Below are 7,390 nucleotides of genomic sequence, written 5' to 3' on the forward strand. Positions count from 1 at the left end.
CTTATTTCCAAAAATGAAATTAAGGGATCTTATTTCCAAAAATGCACATGCTTAAGATACCCTTACCAAAACTAAACCCCATTACATTAAATTGCTTAATGCCCTTCCCCTGAATGCCCTGAGCACCTAGCCACCTCCCCCTGCCATGGCCGGCGGGCCTATTCGTCGGAGAAGCTCAAAACCGAGATCCATCCACATGGAACTTCACCCAAATCAAACCTAGAGGTCAGCTTAGCCAAATCAAATTGTAGAGCTCCTCTGCCTCCTCCACCTAAGCAACACAATGCACCCCCTAATTGGCCATGACAGCCACCCCTTAGCCATTTTTATAAAAGACACCTCCCATGGAACTAAAAATTTCTTCGAGAGACTTCTCCAAATTGACCACAGAGCTTCCCTAAGATCCCCTCAGTGCATTCCAACTATTTTCCCTCACCAATTTCCACGGCCGGAGTTCAATTTTGAGCTTGAAACCTTACCGAAAACCAAAACAGAGCCCAATACACATCCACAGTCCTCCAAACTCAAATTAACTTCACCCACACCTTTAGAACAGTGAAAGGAACTAAAGCCCCATCAAATCCCACTCTCACAGAGCCTCTTCCATAGCTCTAGACCAACACCCAAATTCGGTCGTGATCAAAATCATATTTACGCCTCACACCAAGACCAGAGACTCAATCCCTAGCATCTTTGGATCACAAAGAATGTGCCAAGACTCTCTAATTGAAGCTTTACTTCTCAGAGTAAAGGTATGAAATCTCTCCCCCTCCCGAGCCTATTTTGATTCTCCATTTGATTAAGTTTAATTTAATTGCATGATTACCATATGGATGTGTTCGTCTCACTTAGACGTATCCATAAGATCAAATCCGAAGTGATTCGGTTGAGTCTAGGCCAAGATCTGAAGGTTTTAGTGTCGACGGTCACGGGATCACTCTATCAGGGACAATGACGGACGATGACGGGGAGCCATTTGATCAAGCGTATATCAAATTGACGGAGGAGATCAAGCCGGACAACGCTTCCTTACATGAACCGCAGGTCGAGTCAGCGCTGAAGTGGACGGCGATGTCAAATAGGAGCGCGCCGCGTGGAGCTTCGGAGCCGCTGTAGGTTGATGTGGTGCCGTGCTTTAAAATAGATAAATAGGGATTTAAAAAATCAGAAAATGATTCCTAACTTCAAAAATTCTCCTAACTTCAAAAATTCATAAAATTCATATCTTGGTGTAGAAAAATCATAAAAATAAAATAAAAATACTCTCTTGCTCAGTGAACAAAGGAGAACAATGTGGAAATAATTTCAAGTCCATGTGATGCATATTTTATTTTTAATTAATTAAACACTGATTTAGATGTTTTGATTCTCCATGCATATAGTGATATTACCATAGCATGAATTTTTAACATGTTGTTCACTCTGTCTTAGGGAACATTCTCTGATTTTTTCCAAAGTCAGAGGAGGTCTCTAAATAGAGAATCTTATTTTTCAAGTTTATATGCATTATTTGCTTAAAATAATCATGGAAATTAGCATGTTGCCTAGAGAAATCCAAGAAAATTTTCGAAGGTTTTTGATGACTAGAGAGCCTTTGGGAAAATTACTCATGAGTCAAGCCATTTAATATGCATCTAATCTTTACAAACTCTAAATCACTAAAATAAATAATTTTGAAAAATAAAAACAACAAATGACTTGATTTTTTATCTACACTATTTTTTAGGATCCACCGAACTTAAGCAAAAAAATTTCAAAGCATTTTAAGTTCATTTGATAACTTAAATTAATTTTTCAACTTAATTAACATTTTTTGCACTAAATTGATTTTTAATAATTAAAAAATAACTTGAAAATATATAAAACTTGCTTTTTTTGAGTTCTCTGTGATCAGGGGTATTTTCTAAAAATAAAATGATATTCAAAAAAAAAACTTGATTTTTAGCCTATTTTAAATTTTTAAATAATTAAAATCCCTAAAAATCACAAAAATAATAAAATTCATGGAAATGTACTAAATTGCTTCATAAGCACTTAGGAACAATTAAAATATTTTTCCTAATTTTTTAAATAAAAATATTGAATTTCAAAGCTTAAAAATAATTTTTGAAGGTTAAAATAGGTTTTCACTAAGAATAATTCTAATAAATCAAACAAAACTCAGAAAAATATGAATTTTTCTCCAATGAGTTCTCTGAGCTCACGGAGATTTTTCGAAAATATAAAACTTAATTTTCTCCATTTAAAAATCACAAAAATAATAAAATTCATGGAAATGTACTAAATTGCTTCATAAGCACTTAGGAACAATTAAAATATTTTTTCTAATTTTCTAAATAAAGATATTGAATTTCAAAGCTTAAAAATAATTTTTGAAGGTTAAAATAGGTCTTCACTAAGAATAATTCCAATAAATCAAACAAAACTCAGAAAAATATGAAATTTTCTCCAATGAGTTCTCTAAGCTCAGGGAGATTTTTCAAAAATATAAAACTTAATTTTCTCCATTTAAAATAATTTATATTTATTAAATACCCCAAAACTTAACATACTTCTTAAAATTCAAATAAAATTTAAAAAATCATGAAATTTGGTCCAAAGGCTTCTCTGGTCTAGGTCTACCTCCAGTAAAAATTTGAAAGGATTAGAATTTACATTGGTCAAGTTAGGAATTTTCTTTGAAAATCTATTTTTGCATGAAAATAATTATATAAAATAAATTAAATTTTGAAATATCATATTTTCTCGTCTAATGTCTTAATTGACCTATGAATGAGATAGGATAAAAATTACAAAGTCATTTGAATTGAATTTCACAAATTATAAAGTGTTAGAGCGTTAGGGGCAAATGTGTAATTTTGGAAATTTAGCTTAAAACAAATTTAGGTTTAATTCAAGGAAGGAAATGTGTAACCTCTGATCTTAATTTGGATGTTTGAAACACAAGGGGTTAATTGGCAGAAATCAACCTTACTTTCTTAATTGAAAAAGATAAGTTAATAAGTTTTTAAATTATTAAAATTTGGAAGTTTATTAAAATAAAATGAACCTAGGACTTAGGGGTATGACTTTTGAAATCAATAATTAATCAATTTAATACCCCTATTTTGATTTTCAAATAAAATTTAAATCATGAATTATTACAAACTAAAGCTTAATCTTTTCAAAACTAATTAAGACATTCACCTAGGTCTTAAGGGCTTAGTAGTGACTTAGGCTAAATCAAGTTTCATTTAAATGAGGATTAAAAAAGTAAATATCATTGAAAATAAGAACATCTTTCAAACACTACAAGCCCAATTAGGACAAAAATTTGGTCAAGTGTTCCAATAACACTAACTTGCCTCTTTAAAGATCTTCACCCACATAATATTAAAAATTAAATTACATATGATAATTACCTATTCTTAGGGATAATTGATACATCAATGTTCATTGAGCATTAGGGTATTTACAAGATGAATTATTAAGCAACATAATTAGTTTAAATGAGCATGAGACTTTTCGCCAGGCAGCGAGAGAGTAGAACAGACCTGCTTCTCTCTCTAGATCTGTTGGATACCTCAAGAATCTACTAAATTTAATATATTTTTCTTGACTAAATCATCCTTAATTAAACTCCTAAGGACCCACCAAGATATGACCTAGGGTTACATAGGTCATCAAAATTTTATTTCTCTGCTTCATATAAACTGTTTTAACATGTCTTTTGAGTTTCAGGTGGTGGAACGAGAAGACTCGCTAGGTACGATTTTACAGTTTTCAGTGTTGTCCTTTTTGTACTTTTGTACTGTACTTTTATACCTGCAAACTTGCATGCTAAACAATGACGCCACCCTGATGAAAACTAAAATTAAAATCAACCAAGATAAAATTCACCGCCACAACATTTAAAATAGAAAAAAACTTAAAATTTAATAATAAATATCGCACAAAACTACAACTTCAACTAAATTAAGATGTCTCTTCGGATGATCGGAATCCCTCGGAGGAGGTAACCTACGATTGCTAACGAGTCTTCCCACAGTCTAAATGAAATTATTGAATTAATTAAGTTGTGTTTAGTATCATTTAGACTAACTGAATCCAATAGAAAGTAGTGGTGTCGGAACGAGGGAACCGTAGGATCCTAATCGGTGTCGCTCTAATCAGCTTTAATATGCCCCCATAAAATTTAAAGAACTTCAACCATAGGGTCACCTGCTTTGACATTATAACTTACCACGCCAGAAAACTCAAACTCATCGCACCAAGGAGCTTAGAGCTATCATGGTCGACAGCACAGCCATCTTCAACATCAAAACCTGTCTTCCCCAGCTAAACTAATCTTCCTTAGACATAAACAACAAAGCCATAAGACTTCGAGGTTGTTTGCTTATGCAACGTAAATCCTCATCTTATCTTTAGGCCTTCGTATAGCTCTGCTATACAATATAAGCCCTAACTCGTCCTAGGATTTCGAGGTCGTCTTGTCACGACTTAAATCCTCATATCTTCAAGGCTATTTGTGTGATTGTTTCATACGAATGTAAGACCTAACTAATAAAATTAGCAGGATGAAACACTTAAATATTTCTCCTCAAAAATCAAGCCAAACATTAGGATAGCTTGAGAAGTCACCGGGGTTCCCCTCTGGATCCATGACATCCCCTAATTCTTCCTCTTTTGGACTCTATAACATGAATTAATTAAGTTGTGTTTAGTATCATTTAGACTAACTGAATCCAATAGAAAGTAGTGGTGTCGGAACGAGGGAACCGTAGGATCCTAATCGGTGTCGCTCTAATCAGCTTTAATATGCCCCCATAAAATTTAAAGAACTTCAACCATAGGGTCACCTGCTTTGACATTATAACTTACCACGCCAGAAAACTCAAACTCATCGCACCAAGGAGCTTAGAGCTATCATGGTCGACAGCACAGCCATCTATATATCCTTAGTTTATTTGATCGAGCCTCATCCTCAAGTCTTGTGTTTATCCTTCCGGATAGATACAAGATTTAAGGTACAATGCTCTTTCATTTAAACTATAAAAAATATGGGGTCAGTTTACTATACTATAAAAAATATGGGGTCAGTTTGATTTCATATTTTTTTAAAACTAAATATATATGTAAATTAAAGCGTCCTTCCCAAGCGGGCGACAGGATTTCGATTCCGGTGACCGATAGCTTCTTACGGGCAACTCTTAAACCAAAAATAGTGCTGACAGCTTCTGGTGACTCCACTGGGATAAGCTTTTCTCTCCGTACAAATTAAGAAATATTATCTTCACACATCAGTAATGTGTCCATGTCCCACTTGGACCAAGTTACCCTTCTTCCGTTGGCATACTTTACCCATTTCTGTCTTGGGAAGGTACGGCTAACTCTTTTGACTTCAAGACTAGCTATTCAACCATCTTTGAACAGAGGGGTTCAGAATGCCATTAAGGACTCTTTAAATTTTTATGTGGGGTCGGACTCCCAATACGTGCCGTTGTTATCTAGTTTCACTTCTTTTTTTCTTTAAGTTGGTGGACTAGTTCCACCTAGGCATTGTTTGCCACTAAATAGGTCCAGCACTGGGTCTTAAAATACTTGACATCTCCCTTCCGAATTTGATTTGCTACTTTGCAAATTAAACCAAATCGTGTTGTGCTGCGCGCACTTTGAAATTTTCTTATATTAATTAGATTTTACACCTCTTGATGTTTCTTAAAAAAAATTTGAAATACCCATAAATTAAGACCCGCCCGATCTACAGATCGACCTCTACTTTCAGTGCTTGCACTAAAAATTACGAGGTTTTTGGCCATATAGCTAACCCCAAAACTTTCTGTTTTCAAGTCTGCTGCAATGGCCTACTGACAGCAACTTTTTTATATGCTTAAAAATACAAGAATTTGACACCACTTCTAGAAGATTTAAATCCCCATCAACGGCGCCAAAAACTTGATGCAACTTTTACTATGCAAAAATTTATGAACCCAGATTTATATATTTATAATGATTTTGTAAAGTCACAATTTCAAACGTAAGTATACGTATCACTTAAGTAATACAGGGCTCTAGTGGAGTCCCGTTTATCGATCCCACAGGGAAGCGAGGTAAGAGATCCTTAGTCAAATTCTAGTCTACTACAATTAGTCCTTAGTTTGAAATGTCGATTAAAATGATGTTTTATCTAGCAACTACTCCTAAATGCAAGTGTAAAATATAAAGATAGTAACTATAACAAAATGCAAATATTAATTCTAAAGAGACACATTTCTGAAGGAATTGGTTTGGAGAATTTTGAGATAATAAAAACTAGTATTCTTATGCAATAAGTCAGATAACGTAAAGGAATGAGATGCCTTAAATATTGTATGTGTCAAATAGGAGCAATACTATTCTTTACCCTTTGGTCCATGCATAAAGAACATTGATTAATCCTATGCTTTTTTGCTGAATTTGTGGCTAGGTTGGGAGGATACCGGCTCTCACTTTGGAGCTCCCACATTCCCCTCACCTGAGGGCTAACATCTACACTTCAGCACCCAAACAATAGGACCGAATTGGAGATTTTAGTCCGTCACTCTAAAATCTCCAATTCTTCGCCCGATAAAAGTAAATTTCTGTATTTAATTGCATTCAACTCCCATGAACTTAACCATCCATGGAATCAGAATGTGGTTCAACTTTGTTGAGAATTACACAGTCTTCTCAGGTCTTAATGCAATTACAACAAATTTTAACACTACAATAGGCCTTTATTGTAATGTAAATCAAGTGCAAGTAAAAGCCATCACATTGATAATTAAAACTTCTTCAAGCATGCATCCCAATATCCTAAACATGAATCCTACTCATTGCAAAAGAAAAGTAAAAGGAAAATAATAGCATAATCTTCTCATGCCACTATTTTCAAAAAATAAGAAACAATAAGAGAATCACATCACAAAGCACGAAGAAAACACAACAAAAAACTTCATTAAATCAAAGCAAATTTACTAGATAAGTTTTATAAAATCATCAAAAGAAGATAATGAAGAACACAATACTTAGTTTTTTTTCCTTTTGAAAGAAAGACGAATATCTCTCCCACAAAGTCTCCCGCCTATTCATGCAATGCCAGAACATCTCCTTATAAATTTTCTCAAAATCTCCTCTCCAATATCTCCAAAAGGTTAGAAATCTACATTTCTACTCCTACTCTAAGAACCCTAAACTTTCTCCACACTTTTCATAACATTCCTCTCACAAAAAAGCCCTTTTTTTCTAACCTAAATTCATTCTTTTAAAGTGTAGGGATAAAGTTTGAAATGTTGCCACAAGATTCCTTTCAAAAAGCGTCTAAATTCGTTGAATTTCGGCCCATAACCACCAAAAGTTGGTCCATAGTCGTCCCGGGTGCCGTCGGGGGGGG

The sequence above is a fragment of the Phalaenopsis equestris genome, unplaced genomic scaffold, assembly GCF_001263595.1.
Source record: "Phalaenopsis equestris unplaced genomic scaffold, ASM126359v1 Scaffold234933, whole genome shotgun sequence".
NCBI lineage: Eukaryota > Viridiplantae > Streptophyta > Magnoliopsida > Asparagales > Orchidaceae > Phalaenopsis > Phalaenopsis equestris.